The 15615-nt window shown below is 31.3% G+C and overlaps 1 pseudogene; it reads left to right on the forward strand.

Moving 5' to 3' along the window:
• The first annotated feature begins 2635 nt into the window (after positions 1–2635).
• LOC136216803 (factor of DNA methylation 4-like) overlaps positions 2636–15615 on the forward strand; it is a 32998-nt pseudogene continuing 20018 nt past the window's right edge.

The raw sequence follows: 15615 nt of genomic DNA on the forward strand, positions 1-15615 counted from the left end.
TAAAATAAAATATTTTATTATTATTCAAATGGAATTTATAAATATATGAAAATAGCCCTAATTATAAATATACGAATATAGCCTTAAAAGCTTGTTGTCCTAAACTGTGATGACTCTAGCAAGTACACTAGGTAATAATAATAAAATAATAAGTATATTATCATCTTCACAATGATAGAACGGTCTACTATAGACACTAATTGGCCCAAAATAGTCAAATTCCTTAGAAAGTAACTTCCTTTATAATTGAAATGTGAGATCTATTTGTGTATAAAAGTAAATTAAATTAAAATAGATGAATGTGAGATTATAGTAACAAACGGTAGACAAGTTGATAGATTTACTTATAAATAACAAATAACATGCATAAATCACAACGAGAATAGACGCTGAACATGCATATATCTCCCAATGAATGAAATTGAGGTCGTAAGTCTAGGGTCTCTTCTAATGGATTGAATTGAGTGAGGCGTCTCTTATTCCCAACATTCTTTAGAAACAAATAAGTAAGTCTCCTTATGTCTACCAATTTTCAAGCATTAAGATTTGTAGTTGTTAAAAACACGTATCATGCAATTATTCATGTCACTAGTCATAATCACAAGTTGCTAATAGTGTCTCCATCTCCTAAATAGAGCTTATTCAACCAAAATATAGGCTAGCTATTCCTATAATGCATTAATAATCCATTAAGCAACCATCAAATATGTTTTCATTCATGAAAAGGAAGAAAATAACTTATAGCCGCCAGCTCAAGGCTAGCTTCAGCTTGTAGAGTGAACTACTCACTCATCTTCAAAAAGAAATATGCAAAATTGAATGAAGAACAATCAAAGGAAGAAAATACTCAATTTGATTCTAATGACTGCAAATCTGGTGATTTTTGACCCCCCCTCCCCTAGTATATGTCTATAAATACTAAAAAAGATAACATAAAATATTATGTTAATAGGCGGAAAGGATGGGCTTTGCATTTTGGCTTGACTATTCTAACAGTGTAAGGAACAATTTGTAGAAGAGACAAAACAACATATACCTTATTGTTGATACAAAATTACAAAATCCATAAAGACACCAGGGATAACCTTTTAGAATTGCAGTCATGATATAATTTAGGTCCATAATTTTTGCCCAACTAGTTATTTATAGCCTTCATTTTTTAAAGTTTTTCCTTCCTTGGTTGTTTTCAGTTACATGTATCTACAGAAAATAATCTGATCCTTAATGTGATCAGTCCACGAATTAAAGGCAATTAATAATACTCAATGCTTATAAAATCCATAATTTATCAAAGCCACATTAAACACATAAATTAGCGGAAAGAGGAATTTATTTTTTCTAGATAAATGGATTTTCAGTCTAATTAAGGGATTTAAATCTACATCTCTTCCTTTACTCATGAACTTTACCTGACCCTTCTCACTTTTTATCTTATTTTCCCCTCTCTTCTTTCCTTTAATTGTGAACTCTACCAAACTCAACTGATGAAACTGTGTTGTACAAGGAAAAGAAGGAGTTTCAGTTAGATTCTCAGAAGGACGAAAAATGGGTAGTTGTGAAAGAGATGAGAGGTTATACTTGTTATGGAAGAAAAGATAGGCTATACTAGATATGGAAGAAAAGATTGAGAATGGTTGAAATCTTAAGTGATGCATTTTAATTAGAATCTCATGAAATCAAACAATGTGTGAAGGGGCGATAGTTTCATTTTACTTTTTACTTTTTTTACCTTGCTAACGAGTAGGTTTAAAAGAAATTGGTAGCAAATTTACCAATCAATAAATATTTGATACCAAAGCACATCCTATAATTTTGGTAGCAATTTTGTCGCCCAATATTTGTAACATGGACATTTTCTTGAGAGAACAGCAGTTGCAAACTTTGCAACCAGATGAATTTTTAGTATCAACTTTGAGTCCCTAATATGGGTAACAAACCAATACTCATTTTGCAACCAAGAAATTTGAGTAAAGATTGAATTTGTTGCAAATTATAGTCCAATTTAGAACTGTTCTCCAAATTTAGTCTTTTATTTGCGTTTTTCTTATAGTTATAAGCTTACTGCTAAAGCCTGAACTCTATTTGCCAAACATGGTCATTATTTGTGTGTCCGACTAGTGATTTGATATCATATCACATTCTAATTATTAAAAGGGATAAAGTCCAAAAATAACTCCAATAATGTTGTCAGATTGGACTTATTTTACCCCCCAACTAAAATTATATTCTATGAAGTCATTAAAATTATCTCTACTCTACTTGTTCCTCGTGTTATCACTGTGCACATGTGTCTTAGATCTGGTGCAAAACACGATATAATTGTTTTTTCATGTGTGTACACTTGTCTTTGATCTAGTATTGCTTGAATGATAACATCATGCACAAGTAGAGTGGAGATAACGAGGTTCATGGTTGCATAAAATACTCCCATAATAATTAATAAAAATTAACCCAAGTTTCAAATGTTATAGGAAAAAATAGTCAAACTTCCTAATATTAGGGGTATAATTATATCATTAATGATATTATGGGTAACATTGTATTATTACTGACGTTATGAGTATCATTTATGACAGTCAACATTGACATTATACCTTATTCCTCATTAAAATAATTAACACAGGACGTCAGAGATATGGTTATGGGAATGAGCTCTAGTAGTACGTCAAGACCGGACGGTTTCACAGGACATTTCTTTCAGAAATATTGGGACATTGTGGGCATAGATGGTTTCAACATGGTTATGGCTCTGATTAGTCCGGGTTTAAATTCTAGTCTGATGGCGCTGTTTCCAAAGGTGGAGGACGCTGTGCAGATTGAGCAATACATGGTTATCTCAAAGATTTTAGCTGATAGATTAGCTCGAATAGCTGGAAATATTGTCTCAGTTAATCAGTTCGGGTTTATTCCAGGGTGGAGTATTCATCAATGCATTGCTTTAGCATCAGAAGGAGTTAATCTTTTGCAAAAGAAATGCTTTGGGGGTACTATGAGTATGAAAATAGACATAAAAAGGCATTTGATACGCTAAATGGGACTTTCTCTTAGCAGTTCTTCACGCTTTCGTTTTTTCACCTCAATTTTGAATATGGATTCTTAATATTCTTTCATCTGCTAGAATCTCTATTATGACGGGTAAGGGAGTTCAAGGTTATTTTTCGTGCTCTCGAGGAGTGCGGTAGGGAGAGCCGCTTTCACCAATTTTGTTCAGGCTAGCTGAAGATTTTCTAAGTAGATTGTTAACCTAGTTGGTGGATCATAGGAAGCTGCAACCTGCAAATTACTCAAGGACCTACATGATGCCCACACACCTATTGTACGCAGATGACATATTGTTGTTTTTCAAAGCCTCAATTTCTAATGTTCGGGTTTTGGCATCCACTTTTGCTTTGTACGATACTATTTCGGGACAAATGGTTAGCTGGCATAAATACGGATGGCTCCTGCCTTAGTGATGGTAGAATTGCTGCTGGAGGAGTTCTTCGGGATGCTAGTGGCGCTTGGCTGGCTGGGTTTACTCACAACTTGGGGATGGGCTCGTCCTTTTCTGCAGAGCTCTGGGGTATTCTGTCAGGAATTAAACTGGCCACTCGCATGGGTATTAAGAGGCTTTTGGTGGAATCTGATAATTTGGTGGCTATCAACAGGATCTCTGATTGTCAGGCCCTTTGCATGAGCAGCCGGAATCTTATCAAAGCTATTTTGAGGCTCCGTCCTGCCTTTGAAGTTCTTAGTTTCTCCCATATTTACAGGGAGCAAAACCGCGTGGCGGATCGCTTGGCTGCTGCTGGGCATGGGGGGATGTTAGGTGTTTCTACCCTTTCTGTTCCTCCTTCTTTTCTTTTGTCTACTCTTCTTGAGGATAGGGTTGGAGTCAGCCTTCCTAGACTGATCCCGGGTTAGGTTTTTTGTTTTGTTTTGTTTTCCTTTCCCTTCCTACCAAAAAAAAAAAGTAAGAACATAATTTAATGGTTATATTAAATGTTTTTTAAGGTAAATAGGTATTAGATTAGAATTTAATGGTTATATTAAATTCAAAGTTAAGGTAAATAGATGTTAAATTAGAGTTTAATGGTTATATTAAATGTTTTTTTTTTAGAATCATAAATTCAAAAATTAGGAGGTTGTGTTATCATTAGATAGGTGGTGTGTATAAATTTAGGAAGGATTAGAATTTTTTTTCCAACCATACATGTATAAAACCACATAGTAGCAACTAATCGGTGCGGTTCGGTTATTTCAGTTTTTATTAGAAACCGAACCGAACCGAAAACCGATATTCACCAAAATAACACACCAAATCCGAACCGTGTAATAATAAAACCGACCTGAAAAACTGAATAGTGTCGGTTCGGTTCGGTTTTGCGGTTTCAAACCGCATAATGCACAGCCCTACGAACGCTTATATAAAAAAACTTTCCATGTTGCCCATAGATCATAATATATAATGAGCTGAGATGTACTAATTAATATAAGTAACTTGCACTGAACAAAATATGGTGTTTGATTAACAAATTGAGATCCTTAAAATGCAGTTGTCAACTCAACCATTCTGAATATGGAGGATTTAGTGTATTTCATTTGAAACTTTACGGTTAAATATTTAGTGTATTACTAACGTATGAAATTGTATAAATTTAATCCTAACATCTCAGAGGAAGTGCAGATTTAGCGTTAACGTATAAAATTGTATAAATTTAACCCTAACGTTTTAAGCGAATTACAGATTTAGCTATAACATATGAAATTGTGCAAATTTAACCCTAATGTTTCTAATCAAAATCAATTTTAACCACGTGCTACCGAAAATTTGAAAAGACTAGTTTGACTGTTATTTAGCTACATCGGACCTTCTAAATCAGTTTGTCGATAAATTGAAGCAGTTTCATTTTTTTTTGTAACTATATAACACAGTAAAATATTTTAGACTGCTTCAATTTATCGACAAACTAGTTTAGAAGGTTCGATGTAGATAAATAACAGTCAAACAGGTCTATTCAAATTTTCGGTTGCGCATGGTTAAAATTGATTTTACTTGAAAACGTTACGGTTAAATTTGCACAATTTCATATGTTAGGACTAAATCTGCACTTCGCTTAAAACGTTATGGTTAAATTTATACAATTTCATACGTTAGGGCTGAATCTGCATTTCTCTTGAAACGTTATGATTAAATTTACACAATTCATACGTTAGTAATGCACCAAATATTTAACCGTAACGTTTCAAATAAAGTGCAGATTTAGTTCTAACGTATGAAATTATACAAATTTAACCCTAACGTTACAGTTATAATTTTATTTTTATAATATAATAAATTTTATTATATTAATTTTAAGAAAATTATTATATAAAAAAAGTTTAAAATTTATAATATAAATTTTGGGCAGTGTCGTGTTGACAGGAATCCTTTTGTGGGATTTCTGTCAACATACCCATTATGGCGCCATAATGGGTAAAACTATATTAAAAAAATTTATTTTTTCTTTACCATGGTTGGGAATAGCCCATTCTAGGGGAATATTTCCCAACCAGGCCTATGGGGATATTTTTTTAATTGTCCCTACTAAGAGATTAATCCGAGGATTTAATGATTGCTTTCGTGTTCATTCTAAGACAGCACCCGCACCCGCACCCGCACCCGCACCCACACCTGTACCTGAGCTTGAGTCCGAACCTTGAACCCGAGCCCAACATGATACAATGTTTTGAATATGGAGACAATGTTAAAGTTGCAGCAAGCTCTGAAAATAGCAACATTTTTTAATTTGGAAATGATGATGTCACAACATTTATGCCACACAACTTGAATCACTACTTGCTGCCTGATGATATCAATTTTGATGGGGATTATGACTATCTCACGACCTTCAACCACTATTGTTGAATGATAATGATAAAAGACGGTAAGGTTGACTTTGATCTTAAACCAATGAAAGAATTTCTTTACTAGTTAAATTAGGAGTTAATCCTAAATAGAGGTATAATAAACTTTGCTTTCAAAGAGAATTTGTATTTAATTGATGAAAAGATAATATTCTTACAAATTTTAGGGTTTAAATATCTCCTTTAAAGTAAAGATAAAAGACAAGAAAGCTCTCACTATGGTTACAACTCATAACTAACTAAATAATGATAAAGTGAGGTAGAAAGGATAAATGGCAAAGTAGTAAATAAACCTTGATGGAAAAACACTAATTACAGAGTGGCAAAATAGTAAATGGAATGAAGCAAGATTATGACAGATTTGTCTCATTGGCAATGAAGCAATCCAACACGGCGAGTGGTATGTCTGACACGCTGTGTAGCTGAAAAACTCAAGCAACTCGTGCGGTCACAAGACCGTCTTCGATGGTATTTCCAAACAGGTCACACGACGTGTGAGGAAAGTCACACGCCGTGTGAATTTGCACAAAAGTGTCTGAAGCTTCAGCAATCCATCCACATGCCGTGTGGCCATCTGACACGATGTGTGGCTGATGTTACACGATGTAAGACCCCATCACCCTTGGCTTGGATTCTTTGAGGAGATGCTCGCATCATTCTCCCCCTTTTGAAAAGATTTAGACCCCAATTCTAGCATAGGATAAGAAATAATGCGCTTCCCTACACGTGTTTTCCGCTCCACACGCCCAAGAACTCCATTGCCAACCTTAAGCTCAATGGAACCACTTCCGACCATCAACAACTTGTTGAGGTTCACTAACATTGCCCAAGTATTGTACTATAAGCTTATAAAGGGTGCACATTGTTTCGGGATCTCCCATAAGTCCACCATGGTTTGGAGCCCACTGATCCCGAACTTCCCGATGATCCCCCTCTTTTCTCCACATATCAATGTCTTTCTTGGTACACTTCCTGAACCCCAAGCTCCTCCTCATGAGGTGATAATTTATGATAGGAACATAGAGTGTATATCTTCCTAACAAGGCCGATAGGAGACTTGAGTCAACAATTATTCGCTAGTGTTAAGGTCAATGTCTGGTCTATGGGGCAACATTAATAGAGAACTAGTGAATCCACCCCCCGGGGTCAATGGACCGTGGCATGTCTCATCCACTCCACTAAAACTAGCTTTACTTTGAAATGAACTACCTTTTACCACTAAGTCGAGGACTTGACAAGTCATTACACTCCCTTTCGGTACCGGTTCCCGAGTTGGATAAATATTTTTAATATATATTTTATGTTAATATTTATATATGCATTATTGAGTTTCTAATTTATTAATTAATAATCGATTAAATGAAACATAAGTTAAATTCTTATTAATAATATTATTTTTTTTTTGTAACCTAATCAGTAAAATTAAAATTTATGAAATAATTACTAAATAAATTTAGTACATTCTATTTTGGTAAAAAATATTTTTTATAATTTATATGATTGCTTGATTTAAGATTTATCATACACCTTTAGATGAATCTTCTTCCAATTAATTTTTTTTACGTATATTAGGACTTGAACTCGAAATCTCTAGTTTAAGTGATTTGAGTTCTTTTACCACTCAATTCAACATTAATTGGTTTAGTAAAAAATAGTAACTAAAGTATTGGTTTTTTTTAATATATTGATTTGTCGAACATCATAAAACACTAACTAATTTATGGTAGATAGGTAAAATTTTCATTGTGTTTATACTTTTTCTAAAACATTTTTTAATATATTATAGATAATATATATATATATAGGGTGAGATCCAGCGTGACAAGGGCTTAAGTTGTGACAAGGAGCTTATTGTATGACATAACAAAACTACGTAATTTTGATGATAATTAAAAAGGGCAAGGTGGCAAATTGGTAAATAAAATGAAAGAGAGGATAGAGAAAATTGTTTTATTTCTTTTCTTTAAAATACATTTTCCCGACATCTCTAACATCGTTTTTCGAAATTTTTTATACTATTAGACTCGTCTAAATTAGACAGTCATTTTAAGATCCATGAAGCTCAAGTAAAAAAATTTCCGGTGAACGGAATCCGGGTGGGCGTTTTCCGGTGAGAAAAAAAGTGCCCAGAAAATTCTCAAAAAATTCCAACAAATGTAAAATATTATTCTAAGAAACTTTAATTCTTGGGTTGAAATAAGATTTCTTACGGTTTATTCCCAATAAAATGTTTTCCTTAATTTTATCCATTTTACATGCTTCAACAATTTATTGGGACTATACTGTAAGAAATCCCGCTTCGACCCAAGAATTAAAGTTTCTTAGAATAATGTTTTACTTTTTCTGGAATGTTTTGAGAATTTTATGGGTACTTTGTTTCTCGCCAGAAAATGCCCACCCGGATTCCGTTCACCGGAATTTTTTTTTACTTGAGCTTCAAGGATCTTAAAATGACCGTCTAATTTAGACGAGTCTAATAGTATAAAAATTTTCGAAAAACAAGGTTAGAAATGTCGGAAAAATGTATTTTAAAGAAAAGAAATAAAATATTTTTCTGTTGGAACAATGCAAGTATTATGTTGGAACAAATGGTACACTGATTTGGAACAATGTAAGTAGGACAAAAAACGTGCCCAGAAAATTATCAAAAAATTCGAAAACATGTAAAACATCATTTTAAGAAACTTTAATTCTTGCCCTTAAAGCGAAATTCCTTACAGTTTTGACCCAATAAATTGTTGAAGCATGTAAAATGGATAAAATTAAGGAACAAGTTTTATTAGGACTAAACCGTAAGAAATCCCGCTTCGACCCATGAATTAAAGTTTCTTAGAATAATGTTTTACATTTTTTTGGATTTTTTTTATAATTTTCTGGGCACTTTTTTCTTGCCAGAAAACACCTACTCGGATTCCGTTCATCGGAAATTTTTTTACTTGAGCTTCAGGGATCTTAAAATGACTGTCTAATTTAGACGAGTCTAATAGTATAAAATTTTTCGAAAAAAGAGGTTAGAAATGTCAGAAAAATGTATTTTAAAGAAAAGAAATAAAACAATTTTCTGTTGGAACAATATAAGTATTATGTTGGAACAAATGATACATTGATTTAGAACAACGTAAGTAGGACAAAAAACGTGTTCATAAAATTATCAAAAAATTCCAAAACATGTAAAACATTATTTTAAGAAACTTTAATTCTTGGCTCAAAGCGAGATTCCGTACAATTTTTATCCAACAAATTGTTGAAGCATGTAAAATAGATAAAATTAAGAAAAAAATTTTATTGGGACTAAACCGTAAGAAATCTCGCTTCGACCCAAGAATTAAAGTTTCTTAGAATAATGTTTTACATGTTCTGAATTGTTTTGAGAATTTTCTGGACACTTTTTTTCTTGCCGAAAAACGTCCACCCGGATTCCGTTCACCGAAATTTTTTTTACTTGAGCTTCATGGATCTTAAAATGACCATTTAATTAAGACGAGTCCAACGGTATAAAATTTTTTGAAAAACGAGGTTGGAAAAGTCGGGAAAATGCATTTAAAAAAAATATAAAACAATTTTCTCTTTCCTTTTATTTACAAATTTGCCACCTCCTTTTAGTTAATTACAAAATTGGTCATTGTCACACAATAAGGCTTGTCACACCATAAGAGATGTGTCACACCTGATCTCTCATCTCTCTCTCTCTCTCTCTCTATATATATATATATATATATATATTTTAATGACACAGTATAAAATAAGATATTGTCACGTCCGTGTCCTTAATTTAGTTATTACACTCTAATATTATTACATTTGATGGCTTGTAGTATACTTAGTATCAAATAGTATACTTAGGTGTCTATAAATGAAGGAAGTATTTGATAATTTGTATTATAGGTTAAATTCATGACATTAAGTATGAATGGAAATTGATATTTGAGACTTTATTATATATGAAATAAGGATATTAGACTTTAAAATGGTCTGATGAGTTTGTATTCTTAGGAGTATAAGAAATTGAGGAAACGATAAAATGATGAATTTTGAAGCTAATAGATATGTGATTAAGAAAGAGAAAATGTGGAGATATAATTAACTGTTTTGGAGGTTGATTATAAATCAGAGATTATGATGGAAGTCAAGATATAGGCATATACAGAGGCGGATATAGGAGGTCAAAGGGGGCATTTGGCACCCCCCCTCCCCCAATAATAATAATAAAAATTAGTCCAAAACTTTGGTTCCTCACAAAACGATGTCGTCTTGCCGTGTGAGTTTTTGATATAAAAAGAAGGGTTAAGGTGCAAAAATATCCCTAACGTCTTGGGTCATGAGAAATTTTACCCCCTAACGTCTAAAGGATTAAACTCTTATTTGGGGTAATTTTTATAAAAAATTACCCCATTGGACCTGGTTGGGAAATTTTTCCCTAGAAGGGGCTGTTTCCCAACCAGGCATACCTTTTTTATATTTTTTGAATTTTTTTTACCCATTATGGTGCCAATGGCGATGTAATGGGCTAGTGGACAGGAAAATGGATTCCTGTCCACAAGTGGGGCAGTGGCTTCACGCCACTGCCCCAACAAATATTAAAAAAAAATTATTATTATTTTATAAAAATAAAAATAAAATTTATAAATTAATTATAAAAAGAGAAATTAATTTATCTTTTTATAAAAATAAAATAAATATTATAATAGTGTTATTAATGTACTAGATATTTTATTGTGTTATTAATGCGCTAAATGTTTTTTTTGTTAGTAATGTGATAAATATTTTACGTATACGTTTCAAGTGAGGTACAAATTTAATCATAACGTATGAAATTGTGTAAATTTAACATTACCGCTTCCAAGGAAGATCAATTTTAATCATATGCTACCGAAAATTTGGAAAAAATTTGTTTGACTGTTATTTAGCCACGTCAGACATTCTAAAACAGTTTGTCGAAAATTTGAATCAGTTTCATACATTTTTTTCGTAACTATATTTTAGACAGTTTCAAAAAACTATATTGTAGACAGTTTCAAAAAAACTAAGCTTGTTACATATAAATTAATCACAATTGCTTTGAAAATATCTAAAATATTTTACTCTGTTATTAATATACGATTTATGAAGTATTTATTGATTTACGAGTATTTTGAACACAAGTTTTGGTATTAAGTATTTAAATACAATTTTACAATGTGTGATACTTGAGAAATAATGTTTATAACAATCTTATGATATTTTAAATTGCATATTCCCTTGTCAAAAAAAAAAAATTTGCATATTCGGTTAAAAGTATTATTTTGAGTATTTTATTGTAGTTTAATTCATAAAATGTTTATTTGTATGAATATGAATTTTATATGATGCATTTTTGAAAATTAATATATATATATATATAGTTATTTTGAGTATAAGTACTTTATGTAGTTGATAATTGCTTACTGAGATTTTTGTCTCACGTTTTTAAATGTTTTAATGTTTTAGGCGAGAAAGAGCAATGTATTGGAGATGTTACTGGTTGATAGACAAGGTTGAAGTGTCAAGTCATTGGTTTTGTCCTTAGTTAGGACATTTGCCTCTCATTTGGAGATTTGATTGTATTGGGTAATATTTTAAGACTTGAATGTAGTAGAAATATGGATTTATTTTATAATATATCTAAGAATAATTCTTGAAAAGTATGATATATATGATATTTGGATAATTGGAAGACTACTAAGTGTTGATTGTGATATTTCTATTTCACGCCCGATGTCGATTGAGGTGGTTTAGGATCCGATGTGACATATCATCTTCCTCGCTTTTAATAAAAAAAAATACATTATTGAGTTTCTAATTTATTAATTAATTATCGATTAAATGAAACATAAGTTAAATAGTCATTAATGTTTTTTAACCTAATCGCTAAAATTAAACTTTATGAAATAATTACTAATTAAATTTAATACATTCTGTTTTAGTAAAACAATATTTTTTTAAAATTTATCAAATTACTAGGTTCGAAGTTCGTTAGACACTCTTTAGGTAGATTCTCTTCCAATCAGGACTGACCATAGGAATGGGTCAGGAGTGTGGCTGTCGAAGGCCCAAAGCCAAAGCCAAAAGGGGACCAAATTTAGTTTTTTTTTTTTTACTTATATATAGTCATCTTTTTGTTATAAATATAGTTAGGATGCCTATTCAAGTATAAAAGGAACTAAATAATATGATATTTTAGGTTTAAAATTGGCTCAATTTTCTATTTTAAACATTTAAGTACAATTTTTTTACTGGATTGCTATACGTCGCCCCTATTTTACTTATCGTCGCCTCTTGTTTGACATTTTTGCCCTTTTCATTTTTCATTCAAAAAAGTAAAATTCTCTCAACCCCGAAGAACAAAACGAAGAAAAATCATGCCTCCAAAACAAGGAAAAATACTTGAACATCTAAGTTTCGTATTTACCAATAATCTAAAATTTAACGAATTTAACTTGAAACGAAATTTTTTTTTTCGTTGAATTTGCTCGAAACGGGTAGCCCATACGGTCCGGTCCATGGACCGATAGGCTACCCTATTTTACCTAGGCAAAACGGGTAGGCTACCCGTTTTGCCTAGGTAAAAACGGGTAGGCTACCCGTTTTGCCTAGGTAAAAACGGGTAGCCTACCCGTTTTCCTTTAGGGAAAACAAGTTTATTTATTTATTTTTTTTAATTATAATAAATATTAATTATAGATAAATTATGTATTGATTGGAAATAAAAAATACGTATTGAAGTGTCCAATTAATTTTTATTTGGTAAATTATATTTATTTACCTTTTAGAACGTAAATTTAATTATAGGTAAATTATGTTTTGACTGGATAGAAAAAACGTATATATAAATTATTGATTGGAAATAAAAAATACGTAAATTATGTATTGCACGCGTTAATACGTAATTTATCTATAATTAATATTTATTATAATTAAAATAAATAAATAAATAAACTCATTTTCCCTAAAGGAAAACGGGTAGCCTACCCTATTTTACCTAGGCAAAACGGGTAGGCTACCCTATTTTACCTATGCAAAACAGGGTAGCCTACCCATTTTGCCTAGGTAAAATAGGGTAGTTCAGACTACCGGTCCATGGATCGGACCGTATGGGCTACCCGTTTAGAGCAAATTCAACGAAAAAAAATTTCGTTTCAAGTTCAATTCGTTAAATTTCAGATTATTGGTGAATACGAAACTTAGATGTTCAAGTATTTTTCCTTGTTTTGGAGGCATGATTTTTCTTCGTTTTGTTCTTCGGGGTTGAGAGAATTTCACTTTTTTGAATGAAAATTGAAAAGGGCAAAAATGTCAAACAGGAGGCGATGGTAAGTAAAATATGGGCGACGTATAGCAAAACCCTTTTTTTAAGGGCACTTTATCTCTTATTTCGTCTAGAATCCATAAATTGTCAGGACCGGTCCTAGTTCCAATTACTTTTTTTTATGTATACTAAGACACGAACTTGAAATCTTTAGTTTAAGTGATTTAGGATCTTTTACAACTAAGTTCAATATTAATTTGTTTAGTAAAAAATAGTTAAATACTAGATTATTAATTTTTTAATATATTAATGTGTCGAACATGATGAAACACTAACTAGTTTGTGGTAGATAGGTAAATTTGTCATTTTGTTTATAATTTTTTTCATGAAAATAGTTTTTAAAATATCTTATGGATAATCTTTTAAAAAAATTCTTATAGATAATACGTATATATATATTTATTTTAATGACACAGTATAAAATAAGATATTGTCACGTCCGTGTCCTTAATTTAGTTATTACACTCTAATATTAGGTTATATTATAGTTATTTATTGATTGGAGAGTTAATTGAATATTATGGACATAGTTTGGAGACTATTAAGTGTTGATTATGATCTTTCTATTTCACGCCTGATGCCGATTGAGGTTGTTTAGGGTCGGGTGTGACAGTTTGGTATCAGAGCCTAGGTTAAATTTTTCGGACCTAAGGTTGATAGTAATTAAGGAATATGGATATTTGGTGATAGCTAAGAAACAATTTGGAAAATTTCGAGAATTGGAGTAACTAGTTAAGTAAGTTGTAAAAATTACATTTGATGGCTTGTAGTATACTTAGTATCAAATAGTATACTTAGGTGTCTACAAATGAAGGAAGTATTTGATAATTTGTATTATAGGTTAAATTCATGACATTAAGTATGAATGGAAATTGATATTTGAGAGTTTATTATATATGAAATAAGGATATTAGACTTTAAAATGGTCTGATGAGTTTGTGTTCTTAGGAGTATAAGAAATTGAGAAAACGATAAAATGATGAATTTTGAAGCTAATAGATATGTGATTAAGAAAGAGAAAATGTTGAGATACAATTAATTGTTTTGGAGGTTGATTATAAATCAGAGATTATGATGGAAGTCAAGATATAGGCATATACAGAGGCGGATGTAGGAGGTCAAATGGGCCATTTGTGCCCCCATCATCCCCAATAAAATAAAATTTAGTCCAAAACTTTGGTTCCTCTCAAAACGACGCCGTTTTGCCTTGTGGGTTTTTGATATAAAAAGAAGGGTTAAGGTGTAAAAATATCCTTAACGTTTTGGGTCAGGAGAAATTTTATCCCTTAACGTCTAAAGGATTAAACTCTTATTTGGGGTAATTTTTATAAAAAATTACCTCATTGGACCTGGTTGGAAAATTTTTCCCCAGAAAGGGCTGTTTCCCCAACCAGAGTTACTTTTTCATATTTTTTTGAATTTTTTTACTGGCGCCGTAATGGGCTAGTGGACAAGAAAATGGATTCTTGTCTACAAGTGGGGCAGTATTAAGAAAAAATTATTATTATTTTATAAAAATAAAAATAAAATTTATAAATTAATTATAAAAAAGAAATTAATTTATCTTTTTATAAAAATAAAATATATATTATAATAGTGTTATTAATGCACTAGATATTTTATTGTGTTATTAATACGCTAAATGTTTTTTTTTTGTTAGTAATGTGATAAATTTTTAACGTATACATTTCAAGTGAGGTACAAATTTAATCATAACGTATGAAATTGTGCAAATTTAACATTACCGTTTCCAAGGAAGATCAATTTTAATCATATGCTACCGAAAATTTGGAAAAAATTTGTTTGACTGTTATTTAGCCACGTCAGACCTTCTAAAACAGTTTGTCGAAACTTGAATCAGTTTCATACATTTTTTTCGTAACTATATTTTAGACAGTTTCAAAAAACTATATTTTAGACAGTTTCAAAAAACTAAGCTTGTTACATATAAATTAATCACAATTTCTTTGAAAATATCTAAAATATTTTACTCTGTTATTAATATACTAAATTTTTTTTTTATTAGTAATGCACTAAATATTTAATCGCAACGTTTCAAGTGTAGTCCTAACCAGGGCCGGCCCTGGGCCATGAAACGCGGGGCGCCCGCCCAGGGCCCATAACATTAAGGGGCCCAAAAAAATATTTTAGATTGTACATATATAAAGCCGAGATGTATAAGTAACATAAAAATGAATTGGTTTAGTTGGTATAAGTAAGGGGCTTATGATTCTAATTAAGCCTTGTGGTTTGAGGTTCAAATCTTCTCTTTCTCATTTTTATTATTGTCAAATATTTTTTCCTTTCCACCCCCATTTTATCACTATCATTTTTTTTGTTTTGTTAAATCAAAATTATCAATTTATTTATGTATTCAATAAGAGAAATAACCATTTAATCTTTTC

Source organism: Euphorbia lathyris, chromosome 2 (assembly GCF_963576675.1).
Source record: "Euphorbia lathyris chromosome 2, ddEupLath1.1, whole genome shotgun sequence".
NCBI lineage: Eukaryota > Viridiplantae > Streptophyta > Magnoliopsida > Malpighiales > Euphorbiaceae > Euphorbia > Euphorbia lathyris.